The 20,020-nt window shown below is 42.7% G+C and overlaps 2 long non-coding RNA genes across 2 annotated transcripts; both read right to left on the bottom strand.

The window, feature by feature from the left end:
* Positions 1-5,706: 5,706 nt before the first annotated feature.
* LOC140695497 (uncharacterized) lies at positions 5,707-10,874 on the bottom strand. Its single transcript, XR_012071169.1, has 3 exons — positions 10,630-10,874; positions 10,135-10,224; positions 5,707-5,974 (listed from the first exon to the last, which is right to left on the bottom strand). It is a non-coding gene; the product is annotated as an uncharacterized lncRNA (long non-coding RNA).
* Positions 10,875-11,091: 217 nt separating this feature from the next.
* On the bottom strand, positions 11,092-16,161 carry LOC140695498 (uncharacterized). The gene is made up of 3 exons (XR_012071170.1): positions 15,915-16,161; positions 12,646-12,718; positions 11,092-11,275 (listed from the first exon to the last, which is right to left on the bottom strand). It is a non-coding gene; the product is annotated as an uncharacterized lncRNA (long non-coding RNA).
* Positions 16,162-20,020: the final 3,859 nt, after the last annotated feature.

Here is a 20,020-nt window from a genome sequence, read left to right as displayed (position 1 = left end):
ATGATAGTGAGCAATTTTCTTTTTCATATTTGTATGTGGCATTTGTGTGTCTCTATTGGAGAATGGCTTGTTTAGGGCTTCTGCCCATTTTCAGATTGGGTTTCTTGTTTTTATTTTTTTATTACTATTAGGATGTATGAAGTCTTTATATTTTAGAAATTAAGACTTTGTCAGTTGCATCACTTCTAAATATTTTCTTTAATCCTGTTGTTTGTCATTTTGCATTTTTTATGGTTCCCTTTGCTGTGCAAAAGCTTATAAGTTTAATTAGGTCCCATTTATTAATTTTGCTCTTACATCAATTACATAGGTAGGTTCTTCTAGGAGATCATTGCTGAGATTTATCTCAGAGTGTATTGCCTATGTTTTCTTCTAGGAGTTTAACTGTGTCTTGCCTTTCATTTAAGTCTTCAAGCCATTTTGAGTTTATTCTTGTGTATGGAGTGGTGGAGTGTTCTAACTCCATTGCTCTGCATGCTGCTATCCAGTTTTCCCAATGCCAGTTGGTGAAGGGATCGTCATTCTTTGTCATTTTCCTTTCTACTCTGTCAAAGATTAATTGAACATAGGCCTGTAGATTTCTTCCTAGGCCCTCTATTCTGTTCCATTGGTCCATATGCCTATTTCTATATCAATGTCATGTCATTTTGATTATTATAACTCTGCAATACTCTATGGAGACCTGGTGGTTAATTCTTCCAGCCTCTTTCTTTTTCTTTAATATTGCTTTGGAAATTATGGATCTTTTATGACTCTATGTAAATCTTAGCATCATTTGTTTCAGTCCTTAAAAGAAATGTTTTGCATAATTTGATAGGAAATCACATTAAGTCTGTGGACTGCCTTGGGCATTGTGACCATTTTAACCATAATGTTTATTCCATTACAAGACCATTGGGTATCTTTTCAATACTTCAAATGTTTTTTGATTTCTTCAATCAATCTTTTCTAGTTCTCCATGTATAATTCATTCACCTCTCTGGTCATATTTATTCTTAAGCATTTTATTATTTTCAGTGCAGTTATTAAAGCGGTTGTTTCTACACTTTGTTTTCCTGTTGATTCAATGGTAGTGTAAAGAAATCAAATTGGTATTTGACCTTACTCTGGGTACATTGCCCTGTTCCTTTTTAGCCTTAGTAAATTTTTGTGAAGCTTTTATATTTTTCTATATATAGTGTCATGTGTGCATATTGTGAAAATTTACCTCTTCTTTTCCAGTCTGAACATTTAATTTCTTTTTCTTGCCTGATCGTTGTGGCTAGGAATTCCAAGACTATATTGAATTGAAATTGTGAGAATGGGAAACTTTGTCTTGTCTCAGGATTTTGTGGGAAGGTTTCAGTTTTTCACAATTGAGTATTTTGCTGGCTATATATTTGTCATAATTAGCTTTTATTATGTTGAGATATGGTCCCTCTATTCCCACTGTGATAAGAACTTTTATTGCAAATAGGTGTTAAATTTTATCAAATGCTTTCTCTGCATCTACTGAGATGCTCATGTGGTTTTTTGTCCTCTCTGTTGTTGATATGGTGTATCACAATTGATTGATTGATTTACGTATGATAAACCATCATTTTTTTCCTGGGATGAACCTAAGTTGACTACGGTGTATAATCTTTTTTTACATGCTGTTGGATTCAGTATGTAATAATTTCTTAAGGACATTTACATTTATGTTTATCAATGATATTTGCCTATAGATTTCTCTTGGGGCAGTGTCTTTGTCTGGTTTTGGTATCAGATTGAAGTTGGCCTTACAGTGTGAGTTTGGGAATACTCTCTCTATATCAATCTTTTGGAAGAGTTTGAGGAGGACTGATATGTATTATTCTTTGTATGTTTGTTCCAATTCCGAAGTGAAGCTATTTGGGTCTGAATTTGTTTGCAGAGATTTTTTATTTTATTGATAATTTTTTTCGATTTCTGGTGATCGGACTGTTCAAATGGTTAATTTCTTCTTGATGCAATATAGGTGGGCTGAATATTTCCAAAAACTTCTCCATTATTTCCTGGTTATCCAGTTTGTTTCCATACATTTGCTCATGGTATTTACTTATGATATTATGCAAATTTGTTGTACACGTTTTAGTTTCTCCATTTTCATTTAATATGTTAATTGTGTTCTCTCTCTTTTTTTGTTGGTGGGTCTGTCCAGAGTTTTGTCAATTTTGTTTGCTATTTCAAAAAATAGTTTGATTGATTTTTTCTATTTTCTAATCTGTAATTCAATTTTTCTTCCTTGATCTTTCTTATTTCCCACTTTGTGCTGACCTTTGGCTTTTTTTAATCTTCTTTTCATGATTAGTTTACATAGAACGTAAGATTATTTATTTGTAATTGCTGTTCTACATTGAAGAGGGCCGTGTCACTTTCAACTTCCCTCTTAAGCCAGCTTTAACTGTTTTCCATAGACTTTGTGTAGTGTTTTGTCATAATTGTCAAGATATTTTTTAATTACTTCTTTTCCTTCATCACCTCACAGCCTTGGAATAGAATCACATTTTTTAATGTACATGTTTTCATATTTTCTCACAATTTTTCAGTGATAGAATTCTAGTTTCATGGTATTATACTCAGAAAAGTTGCCTAAAATAATTTTTATCTTCTTAAATTTGTTGACGCTTTTTCTTTGCCTGAGTCAATCCTAGAAAATGTACCATCTGCACTGGAAAAGAATGTATATACTGTTTTGGGAAGTAGTACTTCTACATTCATAACCTGGGTTGGGATGGTTTGGTTTGAGGCACAGGATGCACAACAGCTCTGTGGTTGTCTTCATGCATCTGGGCCACAAGGATGAGAGGACAAGGAAGAGTGGTCAAAGTCCACAGCATGAGAAGATGAAGCATTCCTCTCAGCATTATATCCCAAAAGCAGATGCTACATTTTGGATGGCACAGAAATGGTACGGCACAAAGGACACCAAGGTCGGTCTGCGGGATCATTCCAGCAGGCACTGATATATGACATCCATAGGTATGTTTCCACTGGTGTTTCTGTAGACAGACAAGCTCTGGGAAGAACTAGTTTCATTGGGACATTCCCATGGAACTAGAGAGCACAAGCACACTCTCAGTTTGCTGTTTTGGTAACACTCCAAAATGAAATAGAGCCGAATGCAGAGCTGAGAAGCTTTAGAAGCTTTAATTCCACAAGAGGAAGTGTCCTGTGCACTTTCAGAATTGAGAGATCAGCATAATAAATGTGTGGTTATGCTAATCGAAATAGTATGGGGTGTTAATCACAAACAAAGGAAACAACAGCAATTGGAAATATGCCAGACAACACACACAGGAACAGGACATGGCATCAATGTCTAGGAGAAATTGTCCTCACAGAAATCCCATGGAATTGCGTAGTGCCAAGAGTCTAAAATTTTCACTTAACAAAACATAGAATTCTGCATTAGATACCTGATATTACCTGACCAGTACAGATGAAGAAGTACAGTAAAAGAAACAGGAAGTACCATTTTCAGTTCCAAAGAGAATGAAGGCACAAAAGATAAGCTTTCAAACAACTAGACTGCAAAACGCTACCAGAGCAAGTATTGAAAACAGAGGTGAGGGAAACACTGAAGAACAACAGGGTCTCAGAATCACAAAAGGCAGAATACCAGAAAAGGGGAAGAGAAAGTCTCAAGACGAGCCAAAAACTATCAGAAAACTCAGTGGATGAGATAATATCAGGGCTAAAACTCAGTCCTAAGCAGACTAGATAATGCAAAGGGATGCGTGAATGTCTGTGAAGACAGGGGAACAGAAATCCCTCGGTCACAAGCACACATAGAAAAGCAAGTGAAACCAATGAACACATTGCTGTCGAATCCTGGGTAAGAAAAGGCATGAAAGACAAGGAGTCATAAGAGTCCCAGATGGAAAAGCAAGAGATAAAGAGAAAAAAATATCTGAAAAGATATCTGAAAAAAAAATTTGACTGAAACTTGATAAAGCCAAGAAAGAATCATCTGTTCAGATTCAGGAAGTACACAGTGTCCAAAGGAGGTGGAATCCCAATAGAACTACCAGCAGCGGTATGATTCAAATCAACAGAGTTCACGAGCACCCCAGTGATTAAAATTGCACCTGGAGGAAAACAACATAGTCACCAGAGTACATCCAGAGGGGTTTCAGCTGATATATTGGCAGCAATATTGTAGGACATGGAGGAGTGCCAGGACATAGACCATATCCTGAATAGTAAAATGCTGCCATCTCTGGTAGTCTATGACACATGACCCCCATTTCTAATAATGGCAGAGATAGAGAATTCCACAGACCGGCAAATCTTAAAAGAATTCAGCAGTTCGAAACTTTTCCTAAAAGAAAGGTTGAGAATATTCCCCTGAATAGAAAAGCAGCAAGATGAAATGGAAAAGAAGCAAACCATTATTGGAAATGCAAGAAGAGCTTGAGTGGCAAAGAAGAAACAATAAGGCAAGGAGGACATCAAAACCCTAATGATGGGAGAGGGAAGCAGGAAATCCTAGGTGATTGGAAGCACTTTCTTAAGTGAATCAGCTTATATGACTCTCTCTTTGAAGCGAACGGAGAGATGAATGGCATGACATTTTGCTAAACAAACGAGAAGCAGGCCAACAAAGAATCAAACAGACAAACAAGTAACAAAAGGGTACGGTTGACTGACATATACCAAGGGAACCATGATTATTCAAAAGAAAATACTCAAGGTGATGTGAAGGATCATTTAGCACACATCGACCTAGTATCGCGGCTTGCATATATTCAACACACTTGTTTTTGTAAATCGAAGGCGTGCATTTCTATTCATAAATATTGATTCATAAGAGCATATTGTGACCTAAACCAAATGCCGATTTGGTATCAGATGGATTCCTAGTCAGTGATATATACTTGCAAGTCTTCCAACAGGATGAATGAATGCCATATTATACCCTACATAGAGAAGAAATGGCATAAGCCTATAACAAAGACAAGTAGCTCTGCAAAAGTGTACCAAGAGCAAAAGGGATAGACATTAAAGTGCACATTGTTGTTGGTTTCATCTCTTGGAGTTTCAGCCTCAATGAAACCAATGGATCCATGTCCTGAGATTGTGGGGGATTCAGCAGAAATCAACCAACGTATATGTATCCCGGATGTACAGGTATTACAGGAACATAAGATTCTTTATTGGGTCTCTGTGTACTGTGAAGTGTAAGAAAGTTAAAAGACGTGTGGAACCATCAACTGAAAATGGACACACTTCCCTCCTTTGGTACTGTGCACACAAATCAGAACAAAAGGATACAGGGGAGAACAAAGGCCCATGGGACGCTAGTGGGTAGAATCACATTTGCCTTAGGAACCTCTCGTCGGATGCAGCCACTCCCCTAACACTGACAAGAGGCAGCAGGCTTTGGGGGTGGCAGTTAGCGGTTGGATTCCAGGTGGAATGTTGGTGTGTACCGCGAGGCTTGTTGTGGCTGTTGGATCCTAGGTAACCGGGCAGAGTTCTGTGGGTGGATCAGTGTGATGGAGGGGCTGCCGCCCTCTGTGGAGCATGGCTTAGTTCTTTCGTCTGGGAAGCTGTGTAAGTTCGAGATTCTGCTGCTCTTCCCCTAAGACCTGAGTTCACGGGTAAGTTTCCAGAACCTGAAAGGCAGACAGTGGAAGATCAGCCTATCATCAGCTTACTGGTAAGGCTCCAAAGTACTTTCAGACTTGCCCAGTCATGTTGAAGTTGACTTTATGGGAGAAACGAAGAGAAGCTGGCCAAAAAGCTGGCTGCACGGACTGAGGAGAGATGCGAACACACTGATTAGAAATATTCTGCTACAATGGAGAATACTGGCCTGGAGACAGCTGTAGACAATACCAGGATCGAAAGACATTCATGAGACATATTGAACCTTGCTGATACTGGCAGAAACATACAGAGTGCCAACGTGGACTTGAGGAAGTTCCTCAATTCTCTGCTCCAAGAACGGGTCCAAGATGCCTGACGTCTAAAAGAGAAGAGATGGCAGAGATGATCAAAACGCTCATGTTCTTGGAAGAGGTCGTGAGAATCCACACTTCCAAAGGGGCATTTCCAAGTCATTCAGACCAAAATGAACCAAGCCCAGGTAAGCCTTATTCCAGGTTTGGGCCTAGCTAGCAAGCACTTTCTCTTCCCTCCCCTCCACTCAGGCATCCATTTTGAAGGATCAGTACCTGACCTGCAATGAGCCAGTAAGAGAAATGCAAGCCCCTCCTAGAATCAGAGTTCCTCCTGCTTCACACTCTGTGAACAACAGTGAACTCCTTAAAGGTCAAATAGTCTCGACTGAAATAGATAGGAATTGAATACTTCGCTCACACAAAGAAACGATGTCCTTCCTCTAGATTCAGCAAATGCTGGGTTTATGTCTACTCTGGGGTGAAGGGAATGTGGTAAGTGAGGGGAATCTTTGACTGAACTTGAATATGTATTAGGCCTCATATTTTCAAGACAGTATAGGTAAATATTATAAGTCTGATAGTGAGCTGAAATGTAAAATTCGCTAAAGACATTAAAGATTCAGCTTATGTGGACCGTCCTTCACTTGATTCAAGCCCCCGGGGCACTATATCATGGGGGAGCAGACTTGGTTGCGTTAAATGAATTTAACCAACATGATCGGAAGATTAAGCGTTCTCATCACGGATAGAAAAACACCTGGTTCTCAATAGCCTAACATAGCTGCAACAGGGTTCTCAAAACTATAATGCTTCTAGGTGGTTTTGGATTCAAACCTAAATGTATATATTTGGGTTGATTTCTTTTGTATTTTCCTAGAGTGGGATGTTACACCTAGAAATGCCAACACTGGCCAGTAGGAGTCATTGGGAATAAAGGGCACAACATGCACAAGTGAATCCAATGTTGGGGGTTATTGCTATTTTCCAATAGGTATTTCATGTTTCCTGTTGGTTTCGGTGGCTTCAACAGGAAAGAGTTGACATGACTGCTTCAACAGTTTGGACTGCTAGTTTAGATTCTATCTGTCTATGTTTTCCTTGGAGCTGACAAAATGTTACCAAAAATGACAAGTCTCACTTCTAGGTCAATTTAGAAAATTTCAAAAACTAACTTCATTTCCGTATAACTTCCAAAACATGTAAATCAATTCTATTAAGATTTTTAAAGCCTGCAAATGAGATATCAACACAATGTCAAAACTGGAGGCTTTGGACAATCCCTCCCAACACGGCTATATGGAAACAAAGAACAAAACAAAACACATTTCTATGAACTGTATCTGGAAAGTGTCGATTCATCGATGCCCAGTTGGCAGAGAAGCTGTTCAACCTGCGCTCACTCGTTCCCATGTACACAGAAATGGAAACATCCACTCACACAGCCCTTGGCACAGGACACTTGCAGAAGAGAGGTCTGTTAGTTCCAAAGACAGGATGAGACCACAGAACACCTGAAAGTTGTAGAAGGCAAAGCAGGGAATGGAAGCAAGTGCAGGGTCTGATCCCTGGTGATGGAGCAGCAAAGGTGAAACTCTGTTTATCTTGGACCCACAAATTCAAGCGGACAGGAGACTTGGGATTGAATGTGATGTGCTGAGTGTTAGAAGAGTGCAGAGCAGATGCTTGGATGACAAAATTCATAGAAACCAGTGCAAAATATACCCACATTTGAATCTGAGACCAAGATCCGAGCTGCCAAATTTGAGGTAGCAGAGGAAACGGTCAGTGAGGGATAGGGCTACAGATGACGGCACACGCTGAGTCTCAGGGATCTGGAGTGCGTTGTGGGATGTGGTGGGACCTATCAAGAGAGCAAACCGACCTGTGACCCTATGAGAAAGCAACCTCAATATCACGTGCCTTTGATTTTTTGCATATGTCCCATGGCCACACCCAGTGCATCTGCAGGACCAGGGACCAATTGGGCATTTTGCCAATAGAGCACGTGTGGGGCTGAATCAGAGCTATCGTGCATCTGGTCTGAGGGATACAGGGGGCCTTGGGTTTGAAATCAGAATAAAAAGCCTTAGGATCTGCTACATTCATAACCTGGGCTGGGAATATGGTTTGGTTTGAGACACAGGGTTTGCAACAGCTCTGTGTATTCCTTCGTGCACAGGTGCCACAAGGATGAGAGAACAAAGAAGAGTGGTCCAAGTGCACAGCGTGAGAAGAGGAAGCATTTCCTTCAGCATTATCTCCCAAAAGCCGATTCTACATTTTCGATGGCACCGGAAAGGTACGGCACCGAGGACACCAAGGTAAGTCTGCGGGATCATTCCAGCAGGCCCTGATGTGTGACATCCATAGATCTGCTTCCAATGGTGTTTCTGTAAACAGAGAATCTGTGGGAAGAACTGGTTTAATTGGGACATTCCCGTGGCACTACAAAGCACATACGCACTCTCAGTTGGCTGTTTTGGAAACACTCCAAAATGACACAGAACAGAATGCAGAGCTGAGAACCTTTAGAAGTTTCATTTCCACAAGAGGAAGTGTCCTGTGCACTTTCAGAAATTTAAGATAAGCATAAACAAAATGAGGGTATGCTAATCGAAACAGTATGGGGTGTTCATCACAAAAAAGGAAACATCAGCAATTGGAGGTGTACCAGACAACACACACAGGAACAGGACATGGCATCAATGTCTAGGAGAAATAGTCCTCACAGGAATCCCATGGAATTGCGTAGAGGCAAGAGTCTAAAGTTTTCACATAACAAAGCCATAGAAGTCTACATTAGATACCTGATATTACCAGAGCAGTAGAGACGAAGAAGTACAGTAAAAGAAGAAGGAAGTACCATTTTCAGTTCCACAGAGATTGAAGGCCAAAAAGATAAACTTTCAAACAACTAGACTGCAAAATGCAATCCAGAGCAATTATTGAAAACGGAGGTGAGGGAAACCCTGAAGAACAACAGTGTCTCAGAATCACAAAAGGCAGAATACCAGAAAAGGGGAAGAGAAAGTCGAAAGACGAGCCAAATAATATCAGCAAACTCAATGGATGAGATAATATCAGGGGTAAAATTCAGTTCTAAGCACAATAGATAATGCAGAGGGACGCGTGAATGACTGTGAAGACAGGGGAACAGAAATCTCTCGTTCACAAGCACACATAGGAAAGCAAGTGCAAACCAATGAACACAATGCTGTTGAATCCTGGGGTAACATAAGGCATGAAAGACTAGAATTCGTAAGAGTCTCAGATGGAAAAGCAAGAGAGAAAGAAACACAAAATGTCTGAAAAGTGATCTGTAGAATAATCAGACTGAAACTTGTTGAAAGCCAAGAGAGAATCATTTATGCGATTTCAGGAAGTACACAGCGTTCAAAGGAGGTGGAATCCCAATAGACCTACCAGCAGCTGTAGGAGTCAAATCAACAAAGTTCATGAGCATCCCAGTGATTTAAAATGCGCCTGGAGGAAAACAACATATTCACAAGAGAACCTCCAGAGGGGTTTCAGCTGATATCTCGGCAGAAATATTGCAGGACAGGGAGGAGTGCCAGGACACAGACCATATCCTGAATGGCCAAATGCTGACATCTAGGGTAGCCTAGGCCACATGACCGCCATTTCTAATAACGGCAGAGCTAGAGATTTCCACAGACCGGCCAATCTTAAAAGAATTCAGCAGTTCGAACCTTATCCTAAAAGAAAGGTTGAGAATTCTCCCCTGAATAGAAAAGCAGCAAGATGAAATTGAAAGAAGAAAACCATTACTGGAAATGCAAGAAGAGCATGAGTGGCAAAGAGAAACAAGAAGAAGGCAAGGAGGACATCAAAACCCTAAAGACGGGAGAGGGAAGCAGGAAATCCTAGGTGATTGGAAGCACTGTCTTAAGTGAATCAGCTTATATGACTCTCTGTTGGATGCGAACGGAGAGATGCATGGCCTGACGTGATTGCAAAACAAACGAGAAGCAGACCAACAAAGAATAAAACCAACAAACAAGCACCCAAAGGGTACGGTTGGCTGACAGATACCAAGGGAACCATGATTATTCAAAAGAAAATACTCAAGGTGATGTCAAGGATCATTCAGCCCGCATCGACCCAGTATCGCGGCTTGAAAGTACTCAGCACACTTGTATTCGGAAATCAGAGGCGTGCATTCATATTCGTAAATATTGATTCATAAGAGCATATCGTGACCTACCCAAATGCCGATTTGGAGTCAAATGGATTCCTAGTCCGTGATATAGACTTGCAAGTCTTCCAACAGGACGAATGAACGCCATATTCTACCCTACGTCGAGAAGAAATGGCATAAGCCTATCACAAAGACAAGTAGCTCTGCAAAAGTGTACTAAGTGCAAAAGAGACACACAGTAAAGTGCACATTGGGGTTGGTTTCATTTCTAGGAAATTCAGCCCCCATGAAACCAATAGATCCATGTCCTGAGAATGCGGGGGTTTCAGCAGAAATCAACCGACGGATATGTATTCCGGGTGTCCGGATATTACAGAAAAAATAGTTTCCTGTAGTGGGTCTCTGTGTACTGTGAACTGTTAGACAGTTTAAAGACGTGTGAAACCATCAACTGAAAAGGGACACACTTCCCTCCATTGGTACTGTGCATAGAGATATGAACAAAAGAGAAGAGGGAAGAACAAAGGCCCATGGGACGCTAGTGGGTAGAATCACATTTACCTTAGGAACCTCTCGTCGGGTGCAGCCCCTCCCCCAACACTGACAAGATGCAGCAGCCATTGGGGATGGCAGTTAGCGGTTGGATTCCAGGTGGAATGTTGGTGTGTACCGCGAGGCTTGTTGTGGCTGTTGGATCCTAGGTAACCGGGCAGAGTTCTGTGGGTGGATCAGTGTGATGGAGGGGCTGCCGCCCTCTGTGGAGCTTGGCTTAGGTGTTTGGTCCGGGAAGCTGTGTCAGTTCAAGATATTGCTGCTGCCCAAAGACCTGAGTTCACGGGTTAGTTTCCAGAACCTGAAAGGGCAGACAGTGGAAGATCTGCCTGTCATCAGCTTACTGGTGAGGCTCCGAGGTACTTTCAGACTTGCCCAGTCCTGGTGAAGTCAACTTTAGGGGAGACACGAAGAGAAGCTGGCCGAAAAGCTGGCTGAACGGATTGAGGAGAGATGCGAACACATAGATGAGAGATGTTGTGCTACAGTGGAGAATACTGGCCTGGAGACAGCTGTAGAGGATACCAGGCTCGAAAGTTATTCATGAGACATATTGAACCTTGCTGATCCTGGCAGAAACCTACGGAGTGCCAACGTGGACTTGAGGAAGTTCCTCGATTCTCTGCTCCAAGAACGGGTCCAAGATCCCTGACGTCTGCAAAAGAAGAGATGGCAGAGATGATCAAAACGCTCATGTTCTTGGAAGAGGTCGTGAGAATCCACACGTCCCAAGGGTCATTTCCAAGCCCTAGAGACCAAAATGCACCAAGCCCAGGTAAGCCTTTTCCCAGGTTGGGGCCTAGCTATCAAGCACTTGCCCTTCCCTCCCCTCTACTCAGGCATCCATTTGAAGGAACAGAACCTGAGCTGTAATGAAGCCAGTACGAGAATGGCAAGCCCCTCCTAGAACCAGAGTTCCTCCAGCTTCACACTCTGTGAACAACAGTGATCTCCTTAAAGGTCAAATAGTCTCGACTGAAATATATAGTGATTGAATACTTACCTCCCACAAAGAAATGATGGCCTTCCACTAGATTCCGCAATTGCTGGGTTTATGTCTTCTCTGGGGTGAAGGGAGTGTGGTAAGTGAGGGGAATCTTTGACTGAACTTGAATATGTATTAGGCCTCAGTTTTTCAAGACAGTCTAGGTAAGTATTAGAATCAGATAGTGAACTGAACTGTAAAAGTCGCCAATGACATTAAAGACACAGCTATGTGGACATTCTTTCACTTGAGTCAAGCCCCCGGGGGCACTATATCCTGTGGTGCAGGCTTGGTTGCGTTCAATTGCTTTACCCAACATGATCGGATGATTAAAGTATCTCATCACTGATAGGAGAACACTTGGTTCTCAATAGCCTAGCATAGCTGCAGCAGGGTTCCCTGAGCTACAATGCCTCTAGGTGCTTTTGGATTCAAACCTAAATGTATTTATTTGGTTTGTTTTCCCTTGTATTTTCCTAGAGAGGGATGTTACCCCAAGAAATGCCAACATTGGCTAGTAGGTGTCATTGGGAGTAAAGTGCACAACATGCACAAGTGTATCCAAGGATGGGGTTATTTCATATTTCCAATAGTTATTTCATGGTTCCTGTTGGGTTCAGAGGCTTCAACCGTAAAGAGCTGACATGACCCCTTTAATAGTTTGGACTGCTAGTTTGCATTCTACCTGTCTAGGTTTTCCGTAGAGCTGACAAAATGTTAGAAAATTGACAAGTCTGGCTTCTAGGTCGATTGAGTGTGTTTCAAAAAGTAACTCATTTTCGTATAACTCCTAAAACATGTAAATGAATTCTGCTAAACTTCTTAAAGACTGCAAATGAGATATGAACACAATGTCAAAACAGGTGTCTTCGGACCATCCCTCCCACCACGGCTGTATAGAAACAAAGAGCTAAGCAAATATCACATTTCTGTGAAATGTATCTGGATAGTGTAGATTCATCGATGCCCAGGTGGCAGAGAAGAAGTGCAACCTGCACTCACTCGCTCCCATGTACAGAGGAATGGAAGCACCAACTCACCAAGCATTTGGCACAGGATACTGGCCGAAGAGAGGTCTGTTATTTCCAAAGACAGGATGAGGCCTCAGGACACCTGGAAGCAGGAGAAGGCAAAGCAGGGAATGGAAACCAGTGCAGGGTCTGACCCCTGGTGATGGAGCAGCAAGGGTGAACTGTGTTTAATTTGGACGCACACTCTCAAGCGGACAGGAGACATGGGATTGAAGGTGATGTGCTGAGATTTACAAGAGTGCACAGCAGATGCTTGGCTGAGAGAACTCAAAGAAACCAGCGCAAAATATCCCCAGAGTTGATTCTGAGACCAAGATCCCAGCTGCCAAATTTGAGGTAGCAGAGGAAACGGTCAGTGAGGGATAGGGCTACGGGTGATGGCACACGCTGAGTCTCAGGGATCTGGAGTGCATTGTGGGATGTGGTGGGTCGAATCAAGAGAGCAAACCGAACTGTGTACCAATGATAAAGCAACCACACTGGTCGCGCGGTTGAGATAACCGATATGTCCCATGGCCCCACCAGTGCATCTGCAGGACCAGGGACCAATTGGGAATTTATCCAATAGAGCACGTTTGGGGCTGAATCAGTGCTATCGTGCATCTGGTCTGAGGGGTCCAGGGGGCCATGGGTTTGAAATCAGAATGAAAAGCCTTAGGATCTGTTTCATTCATAACCTGGGCTGGGATTATGGTTTGGTTTGAGGCACAGGATGCGCAACAGCTGTGTGGTTGCCTTCGTGCACCCGTGCCACAAGGATGAGAGGACAAGGAAGAGTGGTCCAAGACCACAGCATGAGAAGAGGAAGCATTTCCTTCAGCACTATCTCCCAAAATCGGATGCTACATTTTGGATGGCACCGGCACGGTACGGCACCGAGGACACCAAGGTAGGTCTGCGGGATCATTCCAGCAGGCCCTGATGTTTGACAACCATAGATATGCTTCCATTGTTGTTTCTGTAGACATAGAAGCTCTGAGAAAAACTGCTTCCATTGGGACATTCCAGTGGCACTACAAAGCACAAGCACACTCTCAGTTTGCTGTTTTGGAAACACTCCAAAATGACATAGAGCAGAATGCAGAGCTGAGAACCTTTAAAAGCTTCATTTCCACAAGAGGAAGTGTCCTGCGCACTTTCAGAATTGTGAGATAAGCGTAATCAAAATGAAGTTATGCTAATCGAAATAGTATGGGTTGTTCATCAAAACTAATGCAACACCAGAAATTGGAGATATACCAGACAACACACACAGGAACAGAATATGGCATCAATGTCTAGGAGAAATTGTCCTCACAGAAATTCCATGGAATTCCGTAGAGCCAAGAGCCTAAAATATTCACTTAACAAAGCCCTACAAATCTACATTAGATTCCTGATATTACCTGACGTGTAGAGATGAAGAAGTACAGCAAAAGAAACAGGAAGTACCATTTTCAGTTCCAAAGATATTGAAGGCCCAAAAGATAAGCTTTCAAACAACTAGACTGTAAAAAGATATCCAGACCAATTGTTGAAAATGTAGGTCAGGAAAACACTAAAAACAACAGTGTCTCAGAATCACAAAGGGCAGAATACCAGAAAAGGGGAGACAAAGTCTAAAGACGAGCCAAAAAATATCAGGAATCTCAATGGATGTGATAAAATCAGGGCTAAAATTCAGTCGTAAGCAGACTAGATAATGCAGAGGGACGCGTGAATGACTGTGAAGACAGGGGAACAGAAACCCCTTGGTCAGAAGCGGACAAAGGAAATCAAGTGCAAACCAATGAAAACATAGCTGTTGAATCCTGGGTTAAGACAGGGCATGAAAAACTAGAATTAATAAGAGTCCCAGATGGAAAAGCAAGAGAAAAAGAAACAAAAATGTCTGAAGATATATCTGTAGAAAAATCAGTCTGAAACTTGCTGAAAGCCAAGAAAGAATCATCTAAGCGGGTTCAGGAATTACACAGCATCCAAAAGAGGTGGAATCACAATAGACCTACCAGCAGCTGTATGATTCAAATCAACAAAGCTCACGAATATCACAGTGATTTAAAATGCACCTGGAGGAAACAACATAGTCACAAGGGATCCTCCAGAGGGGTTTCAGATGATATCTCCACAGCAATATTGCAGGAGAGGGAGGAGTGCCAGGACACAGACCATATCCTGAATGGCCAAATGCTGCCACCTAGGGGAGCCTATGCCACATGACCGCCAGTCCTAATAACGGCAGAGCTAGAAAATTCCACAAACCGGCAAATCTTAAAAGAATTCAGCAGTTCAAAACTTATCCTACAAGAATGGTTGAGAAATCTACCCTGAATAGAAAAGCAGCAAGATGAAATGGAAAGAAGAAACCATTATTGGAAATGCAAGAAGAGCAGGAGTGGCAAAGAAGAAACAAGAAGAAGGCAAGGAGGACATCAAAACCCTAAAGATGGGAGAGGGAAGCAGGAAATCATAGGTGATTGGAAGCACTCTCTTAAGTGAATCAGCTTATTTGACTCTCTGTTTCAAGCTTAAGGAGAGATGCATGGCCTGTCGTGTTTGCAATACAAGCGAGAAGCAGACCAACAAAGAATCAAACCAACAAGCAAACACCAAAATGGTACGGTTGGCTGATATTTACCAAGGGAACCATGATTATTCAAAAGAAAATACTTAAGGTGATGTCAAGGATCATTCAGCATGCATCGACCCATTATCGCGGCTTGCATGTACTCAGCACACTTGTATTCGGAGGCGTGCATTCATATTCGTAAATTTTGATTCATAAGAACATATCGTGACCTAACCCTAATGCCGATTTGGAATCAAATGGATTCCTAGTCCGTGATGTAGACTTGTATGTCTTCCAACAGGATGAAGGAATGCCATATTCTAGGCTACGTAGAGAAGAATTGTAAGAAGCCTATAACAAAGGCAAGTAGCTCTGCCAAAGTGTACTAAGAGCAAAAGAGACTGACAGCAAAGTGCACATTGGGGTTGGTTTCATTTCTTGGAATTTCAGCCCCCATGAAACCAATGGATCCATGTCCTGAGAGTGCGGGTGTTTCAGCAGAAATCAGGCGACGCATATGTATTCCGGGTGTACGGATATTATAGGAACATAAGTCTCCTTTAGTGGGTCTCTGTGTACTGTGAACTGTTAGAAAGTTTAAAGACGTGTGAAACCATCAACTGAAAAGGGACTCACTTCCCTCCATTGGTACTGTGCATAGAGATCTGAACAAAAGGAAAGAGGGAAGAAGAAAGGCCCATGGGACGCTAGTGGGTAGAATCACATTTACCTTAGGAACTTCTCGTCGGATGCAGCCCCTCCCCCAACACTGACAAGATGCAGCAGCCATTGGGGATGGCAGTTAGCGGTTGGATTCCAGGTGGAATGTTGGTGTGTACCGCGAGGCTTGTTGTGGCTGTTGGATCCTAGGTAACCGGGCAGAGTTCTGTGGGTGGATCAGTGTGATGGAGGGGCTGCCGCCCTCTGTGGAGCTTGGCTTAGGTGTTTGGTCCGGGAAGCTGTGTAAGTTCGAGATACTGCTGCTGCCCAAAGACCTGAGGTCACAGGTCAGTTTCCAGAACCTGAAAGGGCAGACAGTGGAAGATCTGCCTGTCATCAGCTTACTGGTGAGGCTCCGAGGTACTTTCAGACTTGCCCAGTCCTGGTGAAGTCAACTTTAGGGGAGACACGAAGAGAAGCTGGCCGAAAAGCTGGCTGAACGGATTGAGGAGAGATGCGAACACATGGATGAGAGATGTTCTGCTACAATGGAGAATACTGGCGTGGAGACAGCTGTAGAGGATACCAGGCTCAAAAGACATTCATGAGACATATTGAACCTCGCTGATACTGGCAGAAACATACGGAGTGCCAACGTGGACTTGAGGAAGTTCCTCAATTCTCTTCTCCAAGAACGGGTCCAAGGTCCCTGACGTCTGCAAGAGAAGAGATGGCCGAGATGATCAAAACGCTCCTGTTCTTGGAAGAGGTCATGGGAATCCACACTTCCCAAGGGGCCTTCCCAAGCCATTCAGACCAGAATTCACCAAGCCCAGGTAAGCCTTTTCCCAGGTTTGGGCCTAGCTAGCAAGCACTTGCCTTCCCTCCCCTCCACACAGGCATCCATTTTGAAGGATCAGTAGCTGAGCTGCAATGAAGCCATTACGAGTAAAACAAGCCCCTCCTAGAATCAGAGTTCCTCCAGCTTCACACTCTGTGAACAACAGTGAACTCCTTAAAGGTCCAATAAACTTGGCTGAAATAGATAGGAATTGAATACTTAGCTCACACCTAGAAACGATGGCCTTCCGCTAGATTCAGCAAATGTTGTGTTTATGTCTTCCCTGGGGTGAAGGGAGTGTGGTAAGAGAGGGGAATCTGACTGAACTTGAATCTGTATTAGGCCTCAATTTTTCAAGACAGTATAGGTAAATAGTACAAGTCAGAAAGAGAACTGTACTGTAAAAGTCGCCAATGATATAAAAGACACAGCTTATGTGGATCGTCTTTCACTTGAGTCAAGCCCCCGTGGGCACTATATCATGCGGGTGCAGACTTGGTTGCGTTAAATGGCTTTACCCAACATGATCGGATGATTAAGCGTTCTCATCACTGATAGAAGAACACCTGGTTCTCCATAGACTAGCATAATTGCAGCAGGGTTCTCCTAGCTAGAATGCCTCTAGGTGCTTTTGGATTCAAACCTACATGTATATATTTGGTTTCTTTCCTCTTGTATTTTCCTAGAGAGGGATGTTACCCCTTGAAATGCCAATATTGGCCAGTAGGTGTCATTGGGAGTAAAGGGCACCAATGCACAAGTGTATCCAAGTTTGGGGGTTATTTCAAGTTTCCAATAGTTATTTCATGGTTCCTGTTGGTTTCGGAGGCTTCAACCGTAAAGAGCCGACATGAACCCTTTAACAGTTTGGACTGCCAATTTGCATTCTATCTGTCTAGGTTTTCCGTCGAGCTGACAAAATGTTACCAAAATTGACAAGTCTGGCTTCTAGGTCGATTGAGTGTGTTTCAAAAAATAACTTCATTTCCGTATAACTCCCAAAACATGTAAATGAATTCTTTTAAACTTCTTAAAGACTGCAAATGAGATATCAACACAATGTCAAAACAGGTGTATTCGGACCATCCCTCCCACCACGGCTGTATAGAAACAAAGAGCTAAGCAAATATCACATTTCTGTGAAATGTATCTGGATAGTGTTGATTCATCGATGCCCAGTTGGCAGAGAAGAAGTGCAACCTGCACTCACTCGCTCCCATGAACAGAGCAATGGAAACATCCACTCACCCAGCCCTTGGCACAGGACACTTGCCGAAGAGAGGTCTGTTACTTCCAAAGACAGGATGAGGCCTCAGGACACCTGGAAGCAGGAGAAGGCAAAGCAGGAAATGGAATCCAGTGAGGGTCTGACCCCTGGTGATGGAGCAACAAGGGTGAAACTCTGTTTAACTTGGATGCACACTCTCAAGCGGACAGGAGACATGGGATAGAAGGTGATGTGCTGAGATTTACAAGAGTGCACAGCAGATGCTTGGCTGACAGAACTCAAAGAAACCAGCGCAAAATATCCCCACAGTTGATTCGGAGTCCAAGATCCCAGCTGCCACATTTGAGGTAGCAGAGGCAACGTTCTGTGAGGGATAGGGCTACGAATGATGGCACACGCTGAGTCTCAGGGATCTGGAGTGCATTGTGGGATGTGGTGGGTCGAATCAAGAGAGCAAACCAAAATGTGTACCAATGATAAAGCATCAAAACTGGTCACGTGGTTGAGATTACCAATATGTCCCATGGCCACACCCAGTGCATCTGCAGGACCAGGGACCAATTGGGCATTTTGCCAATAGAGCACGTGTGGGGCTGAATCAGAGATATCGTTCATCTGGTCTGAGGGATCCAGGGGGCCTTGGTTTTGAAATCAGAATGAAAAGCCTTAGGATCTGCTACATTCATAACCTGGGCTGGGATTATGGTTTGGTTTGAGGCACAGGATGCGCAACAGCTGTGTGGTTGCCTTCGTGCACCCGTGCCACAAGGATGAGAGGACAAGGAAGAGTGGTCCAAGTCCACAGCGTTAGAAGAGGAAGCATTACCTACAGCATTATCTCCCTAAAGCGGATGCTACATTTTGGATGGCACCAGCACGGTACGGCACCGAGGACACCAAGGTAGGTCTGCGGGATCATTCCAGCAGGCCCTGATATGTGACATCCATAGATATGCTTCCACTGGTGTTTCTGTAGACAGAGAAGCTCTGAGAAGAACTGCTTTCATTGGCACATTCCCGTGGAACTACAATGTACAAGTGCACTCTCAGTTTGCAGTTTTGGAAACACTCCAAAATGACATAGAGCAGAATGCAGAGCTGAGAACCTTTAAAAGCTTCATTTCCACAAGAGGAAGTGTCCTGCGCACTTTCAGAATTGTGAGATAAACATAATCATATTGAAGTTATGCTAATCGAAATAGGATGGGTTGATCATCAAAACTAATGCAACAACAGCAATTGGAGATATACCAGACAACACACACAGGAACACGATATGGCATCAATGTCTAGGAGAAATTGTCCTCATAGAAATCGCATGGAATTGCGTAGAGCCAAGAGTCTAAAATTTTCACTTAACCAAGCCCTAGAAGTCTACATTAGATACCTGATATTACCTGACCTGTAGAGATGAAGAAGAACAGTAAAAGAAACAGGAAGTACCTTTTTCAGTTCCAAAGATATTGAAGGCCCAAAAGATAAGCTTTTAAACAACTAGACTGCAAAACTCTATCCAGGCCAGCTGTTGAAATTGGAGGTCAGGGAAACACTGAAAAACAACAGTGTCTCAGAATCACAAAAGGCAGAATACCGGAAAAGGGGAAGAAAAACTCTAAAGACGAGACAAAAAATATCAGGAAACTCAATGGATGTGATAATATCAGGGCTAAAATTTAGTCAAAAGCAGACTAGATAATGCAGAGGGACGCGTGAATGACTGTGAAGACAGGGGAACAGAAAAACCTCAGTCAGAAGCAGACATAGGAAAGCAAGTGCAAACCAATGTAAACATTGCTGTAGAACCATGGGTTAAGACAGGGCATGAAAGACTAGAATCCATAAGAGTCCCAGATGGAAAAGCAAGAGATAAAGAAACAAAAAATGTCTGAAAATTTATCTGTAGAAAAATCAGACTGAAACTTGCTGAAAGCCAAGAAAGTATCATCTATGCGAATTCAGGAATTTCACTGCATCCAAAGGAGGTGGAATCCCAATAGACATACCAGCAGCTGTATGATTGAAATCAATAAAGTTCACGAATATCCCAGTGATTTAAATTGCACCTGGAGGATACAACATAGTCACAAGGGAACCTCCAGAGAGGTTT

The sequence above is a fragment of the Vicugna pacos genome, unplaced genomic scaffold (assembly GCF_048564905.1).
Source record: "Vicugna pacos unplaced genomic scaffold, VicPac4 scaffold_247, whole genome shotgun sequence".
Classification (NCBI taxonomy): Eukaryota; Metazoa; Chordata; class Mammalia; order Artiodactyla; family Camelidae; genus Vicugna; species Vicugna pacos.
Note: the sequence above shows the minus strand (reverse complement) of the source record. Positions and strands in the feature narration are given on the sequence as shown.